This window comes from Megascapheus bottae, chromosome 16 (genome assembly GCF_031878675.1).
Source record: "Megascapheus bottae isolate mThoBot1 chromosome 16, mThoBot2.hap1, whole genome shotgun sequence".
NCBI classification, from domain to species: domain Eukaryota; kingdom Metazoa; phylum Chordata; class Mammalia; order Rodentia; family Geomyidae; genus Megascapheus; species Megascapheus bottae.
This window is the reverse complement of record NC_143524.1, coordinates 39107664-39119855: the sequence shown is the minus strand read 5'-3', so window position 1 is coordinate 39119855 and position 12192 is coordinate 39107664. Positions and strand designations below refer to the sequence as shown.

Genomic DNA, 12192 nt, shown 5'->3' with positions numbered 1-12192 from the left:
TTTAATTTAATTTTCAAAAAGGAAAAGGGTTCATACGGTAAACAAGTTGAGAAATGACTCTCTAAATGGATATACCAACACATAGAAAGAAAGAGCCTACAGATTCAGAGGAGGGAAGAAAAGTGGTTTTCACTTGAAGGTAAAAGTAAAAGACATGAAAAATTAGTATCTCAGTTAATATGGAAAATGGAAAAAAAAATCCCTTCTAGGAATGATTAAATGTTTTCACTGATAAACAGTGATTCTACCAGGCAAAATAGGTAGGTGGGTGACATAAAGTGGAATATGAGGTTCTTATTCTGAAAGAGCTGCTAAAAAAATGACTATAATAGGCAGCTCATCAGATTGGACTTATCCAACCCTGAGCCTAACGAGCTAGACTTGACTGCAGAGTGGCCACCACGGCGCTCACACCACCTCTCCCAGTAAGTACGTGTAGCTCAGCATGGAAGGGGGCACCAATGTCTGCTGAAAATATAAACTGCCCAAGTCGAAAGTGTGGACAGGGGCTAGGAGTCTGGCCTAGTGGTAGAGTGCTTGCCTAGCATGCATGAAGACCCATTCGATTCCTCGGTACCACATACATAGAAAAAAGCCGTAAGTGGTGCAGATGCTCAAGTGGTAGAGCTCTAGCCTTGAAAAAGTCCAAGGACAGTGCTCAGGCCCTGAGCCCAAGCCCAGGACTGGCAAAAAAAAAAAAAAAAAAAAAAGTGTGGAGACAGTGCTAGTAAGTATACTCTATCCAAACCTACTACCATGTGAATTTTTGATAAGTTAGTGGCAAGTTCACTGAAGCCAACTTTTCAGTGCCATAAAATATATGGTGTATATCTAATTTGTGCCAAAATAACATGTGATACCAAAGTACGCTTCCTGCTCTTTCATGATAAAATATTATGATCTTTATTTTACAAACACGACATGCTCAGATACTATTGTTTTAAATTCAGCACCACTATCAATCAGCTACATAAATATTAACAAATAGAACAATGTTGTTCTGTCATCGGTAAGTCCAAAGAGTAAACACTGGTAATTATTTATGAGCATTAAAATATCAGGAATTGTGAAGACAATGGTTCCATTTTGTAGATATGGTAACTTAAAACTAAAGTGCATATGATAAAAAGAACCAAGCTTTAATGTTAGTCTGACCAAGACACTAGTCACTTAGCCCATCTGGTCTCAGCTACCTCATACGCAGGTACCCAGGCAGTGTCTAGATAGGTTCATGGCAGAACTGTTACGAGGAAAAGATATATGTAAAATCTTGATACAATTCAAGCTCTTAAACAAAGGCTTTTATTATTCCTATGTGGCTCTGTTAAGGTCTAATGGATGGTAGCATCCAAAATTTATGTTATCATTCATAATCTCTCAACTTCATGCTCCAAATATTGTTCCATATGGGTACTGAGCTACAAATTGCCATCTAATTACCTCATGGTAAGCTTGGAATATGACCTAGTGGGAATCAGCTCTAAATGTGTGCAGCTGAGTTGCAAAGGAATTGGCTTGATGAAGTAGCCCACAGCAACTTGTCTTGAGTTAAATTATGAATGCTACAAGGCACCCAAATAGAGCATTTATACAAATTTTAATTTTTAAATATGTAAATAGGCAACATCAAGGACGATATCTTAACTTAATGAAGACCACAGACTATTAACAAACAAAATGTTACCAGTCTATATTATACTTCAACAACTGGTTTGAGAAGGAATAATACTTTAATGATTGGGTTCACAAGGAATGGAGGCATCTGTATCCACAGATTTATTTATTTGATGAGCTTTTGAAACCTTGCAATGGAACTGTAAAAGCAATGTGATTAAAATCGATAGAGCACATCATTTGCTGATATTGTTGCCCCAGAAAAGGCAATAAGCCTTAGGCATGTTATTAGCAGATTAGATGATTTCACTGACAGGTTCAAGATTTTTTAAGGCAACTGAGAATAGAGAGGATTTCTCTTTTGGAGCAGAGGGATTTTTCTCTTCAATTAAAAGGAAATCATTATTTCTTTTTTTTATTACAGAGCTTTCAAATCTTCTCTGTAAGATTTTTTAAAAAAATAATGCTAATGTTAGTATTTCCTTTATTTTCTCAAATAAAACTAGATTTCAGGTCACAGTAGTAAGTTCTTCACAGTTCCAGATTCTTGGGGGAGGCTGAGGCAGGAGGATTGCTTGAGCACAGTTAAGCCAGCCTGGGCAACAGAACAAGACCTTGTCTTGAAAACTATAATAAATCAATTATTCCAATCAAAACAAAGGCCATTTTTATTTACCAGTACTATATCCAACCACATAGTCATCCAACAAATATCAGAGTGATTTTGGAGTAGTGGTAGCAATTTTTTTTTCTGAAACATCCAAAGAAAATTATACAAAGTCCAAAAATACGATTTCTAGACCTTCTGAAAAAAAAATCAATGACATTTTTTACGAATAAACTTTTAAACTGGCCATCAAATCTGACCAAACATTAGGTTTATACTTAGTATCTTAATCCAAGAAAACAGTCATCTACTTAGATTTATTGGGTTCAGAAACTTTTTTTAAAGGAAATTATGAAATATCATCTACTTCCTTGTCCTTAATATTTAAACATATTTACAAATATATAGAAGAGTTTTATGTTCTAAGCATATAGCTACCAAAATTAATAGCTTTATTAGCTGAATAATACAAATTATTTTCTTTAGCTCCCCATTCTTTCTGTCTCCACATTTAACATAGACAACTCCATTCCATTTCCAAAATACCTCTTAAAACCATCAATTTTCTAATCTCAAATATCACATCACTGTCATCTTTTGCCTGGATTAGTGAAAGAGCTTTCTAACTCCAACTCAACTCATTCAAAGTATTTTCCATACTCTAGCAATGGAAGTCTAATTAATATGTAAATCTGATCATATTTTTTCTTTAATCACTCCAATGGCTCCCATCAGCATTGAAATTAAAGCATACTTCTTAACAGGACATACAAAGAGTCCCAATAAATAGGCTTATTTTTATTTTCTGCAATCCTATGCTTGCTTTAGACTTTCCTACATGTACTCACAGCCTGAATATTCTTCCTCTTCCTCTGTTCATCTGAATAATGCCTATTCTTGCTGAGGATCTCAGCTTAGACATCATCTTCTCTTGAAATTTTGAGTTTCAGTTGAGTGTCTGCTTTCCTATGCTATATCACAAACTAAACTACACTTTGTCACTTGCTTAACTGTAGCTCTCACTACACTTAAAACTCCTTGAAGTAGAAATGATGACTATTGTTAGCTACCTTACTCAGTAAGGGAGTCATATAACAAAATATGCTTTTAAACTGAGTGGTGTGTGTGTGTGTGTGTGTGTGTGTGTGTGTGTGTGTGTGTGTGTGTGTGTTTTCTTTTTTGGTACTGGAAATCCAACCCAGGACGTTGTACTTCCTAGGCAAGTGCTTTGCCACTGAGCTATATCCCAGCCCCAAAATGTGCTTTTAAAAAACATATTTTACCTCTGAAGTATGAAGGCAGGCCAAGACTAAACACAAGAAGGTAAAAGATGATTGGGAGGGGTGGGGGGAGAGAAAGGGGGACAAAAGCATGAGAAAAGGTATCAATGTTCAAGAAGTAATGTGCCCACTACCTGACAAATTTAACTGTAACCCCTCTATGTATTACCGTGACAACAACAAAAAAGAATTAATTTTTTAAAGAAGGTAAAAAGCTATTACAATAGTTTAAATAATGGGGCCAGGAGGGTAGCCTAGTGGTAGCGTGCTCACTTAGCATGCACAGAGCCCTGGGTTCGATTCCTCGGCACCAGATACACAGAAAAAGCCAGAAGTGGTGCTGTGGCTCAAGTGGTAGAGTCCTAGCCTTTAGCAAAAAGTGTCCAAGGACAGTGCCCAGGCTCTTGAGTTCAAGCCCCAGGACTGCCCACCCCCCCAAAAAAATAGTTTAAGCAAGATGTGACCTTAACTTGGAAAGCATCATCAAGGATAGAGAACATTCTGGAGAATTAAAATAAAAACAGAATACTAGAAATAAGCCACATGATCAGCTATGACCTGGTGAGCAAATGAAAAGGCAGGATTATGGACAGAGTAGGAAAATCAGTCCTGTTTGTTTTGCACTTAGAAGTGGAAATATTTTAAATTGATGAATATACAGGTAAACAGATAAGGAGAAAGTTGAATATGGTGATGCGTGCCTATAATTCCAGCACTGGGGAGGCTAAGGTAGAGGATTCTGAGTTTGAAGCCGCCTGAACTATATAGCAAGATACTGTCTCAAACAAAACAAATAGAGATCAAGTGAAATACAAGCTTGTAATTTGGGTTTAAGAGGTATGTCCTAGAAAAAAAAGCAACTGAAGTCATGACATATTATTCTGAGATTACCCAAAAAGGATATGTGGAATGAAACCATAACAAAACCAAGGAGAGAGTTTTCTGGAAAATTAACTTCTATAGGGGAATCAGAGAGATTCAGTAAACCAAAAGCAGCCATAGATGTACTAAGGAGGCTTTTGTGAAGGGAAGATTTGTCAGTAGCACAATGACTCAAAATTTTCAAGCTAAATGAAGATTGAAAAATTGTGCTTAAAACCTAAGCTATGAAAAACCGTCAGCAAAACTAGAAGATTTGGAGACTCTAAAAGTATGCCCATACTTACAAAAGTAATGAAAAACTGCTGAGTTCAGAATAAATTTTTTCAGAATTCTAGAAATGAGACAAAAGGATACAGTAACTCAGGAGCAGGTACATAGAATATGAATGAATGGACAAGTGAAGAGAAACTTGGTGAGATTTTGACTTGCCTAAAATCTACTTCCTTGTTCTTCATCGTGGCAAATGACAGTCCACAATTCTATTTAGCTTAGCAGCTACTGGGAAGAGCAGAACAGTGCTAAAGTTCTTCTAAATCCTACCTCAAAGAAATGTGATTATTTGATTGTCAGAGAGTTGCAGAAGTCCTCGCTGATAAAGTGATCTGTATTCTACCTGATTCAAGGCTCACCCCTACAAAAGCCTCCCTTTCTTCACAGAATTTGTTGAAAACAATTATAGACAAGTATTTTAACTTCATTTTGTATCTGAAGCAGGAGATAATGCCGGCAAGAGCAACAGGCTAACTAAAGTCTTGAAAGTAAAATTTCATAGGGGATTTCTTTTTAACTCCAACTTATTTCTGGGACTCTATGTGGCTACTAACAGTCTGTATACTTTGAGTGGCCACTGAAGTTTTTACTTCTTAATCTTAGTTTCACCTAATGTTTAGAAGAAATTTCCTTAAATGCTCAATTTTAATTATTCAATTTTAGCTGAGAGATCTTATGCATATTTTGGGGACACACCTTTAAAACTCAGCAAGAAAGTTAACAACTTTCTATTTGTGCAAGGTAAGCCAGAGAGGAGAGCTTGAGGACTTCCCAGTGTATGTGTACAATGCTGTTTATTTGTAGTACTATCGTGGTCTGAGAGAAACCCAAGTAAAAAAGGTCTTTAGACCCTCCAATTGGATCAATAAAATGACATCCTTGCTATTTAGTAAGCATAAATAGAAGAATCTCAGCCCAGGCTGGCTTGGAAAAAAAATATGGAAACCCATTTGAAAAATAACAAAAGTATAAAGACTGAGTGTGTGGCTTAAGCAGAAGAGTTCTTGTCTAGAAAGCATGAAGCCCTGAATGCAAACCCAAACTGAAGAAAAAAAAAGAATCAAAGGAAAGTATAAATATACCAACATATCCAATAGGATTATCAATAGAAATGCAAATTCATTTTAATAAAATAGAAATTCTAAAGTTGCTTAAAATCCAGATGTTTTACTTCTGCCCTACTATTTTACAGGGAAATAGTTGCCCCCAAAAGAAAACAAATGCTAGGTAGATAAATCCAGTAAACATAGTCTCAATTTTTGCATAAAATATAACAAAGTCCTGCTACTGAAACAAGGAAAATAACATTTTTGAAGGGTAAACAGAAATTTTCTGTACAGACTTTCATGATTGTTTCTATGATTCTAAGGAATTGAACCCAGGGCCTCATATATGCTAGGCAAACACTAAAACATATTCTTAGCCCCTTCTGTACAGATTTTTTTTTCTGATTTTAAATGCACATATTCTACAGAAACTCTTTTGAAGTAATCAGCTCTAAAGAAATGCTCATGCCTGGGGCCAGGAGTTTGGCCTAGTGGTTAAAGTGCTTGCCTAGCATGCATGAAGACCCGGGTTCAATTCCTCGGTACCACATGCATAGGAAAAAGCCAGAAGTGGTACTGAGGCTCAAGTGGCAGAGCTCTAGCCTTGAGAAAGTCCAAGGACAGTGTTCAGCCCCTGAGCTCAAGCCCAGGACTGGCAAAAAAAAAAGAGTCTCAGGTCCTTTTAAAAAAAAAAAAAGAAATGCTCACGCCTGTATACAGAGGCATGTACACAACATTTACAGAATTACTGCTTCTAATAATTTAAAGAGAGATTAATAGATGCCTACCTATGAACTGATTAAATACTAGTAATTAATTTGTTCTATAGAATATTGTACAGCTTTTGAAGAGATGGTCACAAGATTTCCAAAACATTTTTTTTTTGGCCAGTCCTGGGCTTGAGCTCAGGGCCTGAGCACTGTCCTTGGGCTTTCCTCAAGGCTAGTGTTCTACCCTGAGCCACCACACCATTTCTGGCTTTTTCTATGTATGTGGTACTGAGGAATTGAACCCAGGTCTTCGTGCATGCTAGGCAGGCACTCTACCACTAGGCCAAACTCCCAGCCCCATCCAAAACATTTTTATAGAAAATAAATAAAATGTGGTACTTGCTTGTTACATGTAAGTGATGTTTACATGTGTTTGAAAGCATATAAGAAATGTCTTTAAAAATAATACCAACCATTCCAGGGGAAGGGAATGGGCTTTGGGTTACAGAATTGTGCAGGTTATATTTCACTTTTTTTGTGCTGTCAGTTTTTTTTAACTTTTTATAATGAGAAATTATTAAAAGTGAAAAACAACGGGGGGGGGCAGGAGTTGGCCTAGTGGTAGAATGCTTGCCTAGCATGCACCCAGGTTCGATTCTTCAGTACCACATACATAGAAAAAAAAAAAAAAAGCCAGAAATGGTGCTGTGGCTCAAGTGGCAGAGCACTAGCCTTGAGGACAATGCTCAGGGCCTGAGCTCAAGTCCAGGACTGGCAATAAATAAATAAATAAATAAATAAATAAATAAATAAATAAATGCAAAAAAAAAAAAAAACAAAATCCAGGAGGATTGACTTAATTCACTTCTTTTCATTACTGTGGCCTGGAGCTTCTGAACTAGGTACTCAGGTTATAGTGATAAGGGAGGCAGAGGTTCCTATCTGAAACCTAGCAACTCTAGATCCTTTTTAGCTCAAAACATCTATGTAGTTAACTGGCTGTTAACCAGTTTTACTTAAAACTTTCTGTTCTCTTCCTTATTTTTTTTTGCCAGTCCTGGGCTTGAACTTAGGGCCTGGGCACTGTCCTTGAGCTTTATCAGGGCTAGCACTCTACCCTTCAGTCATAGCACCACTTCTGGCTTTTTCTGTGAATGTAGTACCAAGGAATTGAACTCAGGGCTTTGTGCATGCTAGGAAAGCACTCTACCACTAGGCCAAACTCCCAGTCCCTGTAAAGTGTTTTAAAGTTTCCCCATCAATAAGCCACTAGGCCTCATTCTTTCATATCTGCTTTACTGGCAATCCTGTTATCCACAGAATAAAAAGGACTCTCATGGGATCCTTCCTCTTTCTAATATTTTTCTTGAACTTGAACTGAATTTTATATTTTTATATATATATACATATATATATATATATAGATTTGTCAATCCTGGGTCATGAACTCAGGCCTTGAGCATTGTCCTTGGGCTTTCTCAAGGCTAAGGCTCTACCACTTGAGCCACAGTACCACTTTCAGCTTTCTATGTGTATGTGGTACTGAGGAATCAAACTTGGGTCTTTGTGCATGCTAGATAAACATTCTACCACTATGCCAAACTCCCAGCTATATGCCTATATTTTAAGTGGGTGGGACCTATTTAAAAACTATAATTTGGACTGGAGACATGACTCAGTGGGAGAGTGCCTACATAGAAAATATGAGTCCTGAGTTTAAACCCCAGTACTACCACCAGGAAAAATCATCAAATGAAGCTAGGCAGGGTAGCTACTCAAAAAGTAGAAATAGGAAATAATATGTTGCTCAAAGCTAGCCTATCTAGGCAGTTGGTCATATCTGTGATTCCCACTAGGCAATGCAAGACGGCTTAGGTAGAAGAATGGTGATCTGAGGCTGGCCCCTGGGGAAAAGATGAGATAATGCCTGAAAAATAACCAAAAGAGAAAGGGCTGGGGGTGTGATAGAGCTCCTGCCTAGTAAGAAGAAGACCCCAATACTATTTTTTAAAAAAGAAAGAAAAACACATCAAATGAAATATAACAGCTTTAAACAAATTACAATAGGAATTGTTTCACCAAGAGACTTTAAAACTATTTCTTTCCTGTTCTTAGTGGTTAAAATAGTCATATGTCTGCCTTGCCAAGAATATATGAAATAGGAAACATTTTTGTCACTCCATGCTTTATCTCTACACAATAACAAAGTAAGTACAAGAGACTACTTTTGCCAAACAGAGAGCTAGCAGAGCTGGAAAGTGGGGTTCAGAGGACTAGAGGGAGATTTTCTACTCTACTCCCATGAAGCTGAAGGGTACTGCTCTTATAAACCAATACATTCATTATTGACCCTGGGTCTTAGAATGCCTAAGCCGTGTAAGCAGTTCAGAGCCCTTGGTCAGCCAGGTCAAGTCTCATAAGGCTAAGGATCTTCACAGCATTTCCAAAGGAATCGGTAATATATACTAAAGCACATCTATTTATAAGAATGAATGGCTAAGTTTTAAGAATTCTGAGATCCAGTTGTTACATACAACCATTAGTAAAGATTAAATATATCTCTCATGTATAAATGCACTGTTAAATCTTTTTAATATACTTAAATGCTCCCATTTTACCATGTTATACTATGCTCTTGGTGGCATTAACCTGTCGTGTGTGTGTGTTAAAAATAAAAATGTGCTTTCACATCTCTTTCCAGCTCTACATGATGGCACGTGATGGCAGCTGAATACTAGCCTAGATCAAAGTATTTATGCCACCAAATTGGCAATGCCCCAAATTAGAGCTTATTTTTCTAAAGCTGATCATTGCCCATTAACTAATATACCACAGGCTAGCCATGCTTGTAGTCTGTTTTTCTCCTGGAAGACTACTTAGGCCACAACTCCACAGCTATAAAATGTGTACACAGTCACACACTGTATAACAACAGTTTGGCTCATATCTATAAGCCTAGCTACTCAGGAGGCTGGGATTTGAAGAGCCTGGTTGAAAATCAGCCCAAGCAAGAAAGTTCATGTGAGACTCTCATCTCCAATTAACCACAGGAAAAAAAAAAAAAAGATCCAGAAGTGGCACTGTGGCTTAAGTAGTAGAGTGTCAACCTTGAGCAAAACAGCTCTAAGTTCAAGCCCTAGCCCCAGCCCCAGCACCTAAAACCAAAAAACAAACAAAAAACAAAAAAATGCCTTTTTAAAAGAATTGCCCAATAACAGTATTTTTTTTTCACAACAGAGTGCAACGCATTAGTCAGTATCTGTGGTGCTGCTGGTATAGCCCTACTGCCCTACCGGTAAAACTATAGCTATATATGCAGAATACTTGATAACAAATGGCTATATTTCTGGCTTATACATTTACCAGACCATGTTTTTGTTATTATACAATAGTATGTTATTCTATAATGACAGCACACTCACCTATCTTCTGTTTACTGCAGGACTTGATTGCATCAAGAGGCCCTGTCAAGTGATTGACCATTAATTAACATGTAAGTTTGTATAGGTGTCACACTATATGATAGTCATACAATTAGGAAATCAACTTAAGGTGCTTTTCTCAGATTGTACCCCATCATTAAGAGGATCATACTTGCACATGCATATAAGTATATTATCTCCTCTTCTCTATTTCCTTTGCCTGAATTACAGCTAATCCATCCCTGTGCTAGCCACAAACATTATATAATGGGTTGCACTTCAGATTCCATTCTAACCACTCCTTTTCAGACTAATAATGAGTGTCTAAAATGGCAAGGTCTCTGCCCATTTACTTGAAGCTTTATCCACACAACATCAAAATAGTACGCAGAAAGTGAAAATTCAGCCATCTTCCATTTTACCTCATTTCAGGGAACTACCAGATATAAAATACTATGTGAGGCCGGATGCCCAGGCCCTAAATTCAAGCCCCAGGACTGGCAAAAAAAAAAAAGAAATATATAATTTACTCTCCATAAAATGCTTAGACTAGTTTCTGTAAATTCTAAAATCTCAAAAATACAATATTATACTATAAACATATATATGTAAACAAACATTTCATTAAAAATACCAATAATAGTCAGGTTCAGTGGCTCACGCCTGTAATCCTAGCTACTTAGGAGGCTGAGATCTGAGGATCTCGGGGTTCAAACCCAGCCCAGGCACTAAAGGGTACTAAAGAATGTAAGACTCTTATCTCCAGTCAATTAACCAGTAGAAAATGAGAAGTGGGGCTGTGATCCACTGGGTAGGATGGTAGCCTTGAGCTGAAGAGCTCAGGGACAGCCCCCAGATCCAGAGTTTAAGCCCATGACCAAAACAAAACAAAAATAAACAAAAAAAAAAAAAAAACAGTAATAGCTATGATATATTCTACATTCTATTCTTGTCTATTCTTTCTTTTAAAAAATTTTTGTCACAGTGGGCCGGGAATTTGGCCTAGTGGTAGAGTGCTTGCCTAGCATGCACGAAGACCCTGGTTCGATTCCTTGGTACCACATACATAGAAAAAAGCTGGAAGTGGTGCTGAGGCTCAAGTGGTAGAGCTCTAGCCTTGAGAAAGTCCAAGGACGGTGCTCAGGCCCTAAGCTCAAGCCCAGTACTGGCAAAAAAAAAAAAAAAAAAAAGTGAACTTGGGCTGGGAGTTTGGCCTAGTGGTTAAAGTGCTTGCCTAGCATGCATGAAGACCCGGGTTCGATTCCTTGGTACCACATACATAGAAAAAAAGCCGGAAGTGGTGCTGAGGCTCAAGTGGTAGAGCTCTAGCCTTGAGAAAGTCCAAGGAATAGTGCTCAGGCCCTGAGCTCAAGCCCAGGACTGGCAAAAAAAAAAAAAATTGTCACAAAACTTCTCATCCTAGTAAGTTGATTTCATGGCCCAGTAATGATCATGGTCCCAGGTTTGACAAAATTGGTATAAAAAAAATATGTGATAATTTAACCCCAACACAAAGGAGAATTATTAGCTGCTTGACAGAAGTGGTTTTGTGAGCACACAGAAAAAAATTAATAATTTTAACTGTGCCATCCATGATCCACCACACACAACTACAGGCATAGATGGAAATTCCAGTTACAGAAATTAAAAATGGTCACAACTGTCCCCTTTTTACTATTGTTTGTCCAGTTTAAGTAGAAAACAAGTTACTGAAGTATTCCATGCACAACGTAATGACAAAGCTGAGATGTAAACTTTGGGTTGTCTGATCTGTTGTTTAGATGTTACTGTTTATCTTATCCTGTCTGTGTCACGTTGGGGTCAGCAGTCAACTCACATAATACCCGCTCAGACACTTAGGCCGTATACTGCCCAGAGTCGCTGCCTCTGTCTGCAGTAATTACAAGGTGTTTGCCCAGGTAGCTGTCTAGTCCCCAGTTTTATACCAAGTTTTACAGACAGTTTTTCTCATCTTTCCAACACTGCAGCACTGATAAGCATTATCAAACTTAGTCAAAGACTGGTTTAAGTGTTTTGAGGAGGCAATGGGAGGTATAATGTTAAACAACACATGCATTTTTCATCTGCATCCAGCAGGTGAATTATGCTTCCCTCGCTGATCTGCCACATTCATTCAGCTCTGCCATACTCACTGATCTTTCAAGAAAGGAAGAACTCTCAAGTATCTAAAGATTTTGAGACCCACAGATGATTAAGCTTCTTAGAATTTTGCTTTTTTGTACTTATTTACATATGCAATGTACTATGACTTTATTATAGCTAGAAAAAAATGCTCCAACAGAATATTCTATGTAATCAAAAAACAAGTTACCACGGATAATCTGTAGGCTCATCACCAAA

General features: G+C 37.5%; 1 protein-coding gene across 30 annotated transcripts in view; it reads right to left on the bottom strand.

Moving 5' to 3' along the window:
* Positions 1 to 12192, bottom strand: part of Stk33 (serine/threonine kinase 33) — a 144506-nt gene that overhangs the window by 83278 nt on the left and 49036 nt on the right. For 18 of the 30 annotated variants that reach the window (XR_016538081.1, XM_090348219.1, XM_090348222.1 and 15 more), the window contains one exon: positions 9832 to 9873. The exons of the other annotated variants lie outside the window; for them this stretch is intronic. The gene's annotated coding sequence lies outside the window, so the exon portion shown is untranslated. The remainder of the gene's footprint in view (positions 1 to 9831; positions 9874 to 12192) is intronic. 30 annotated transcript variants of the gene reach the window in all.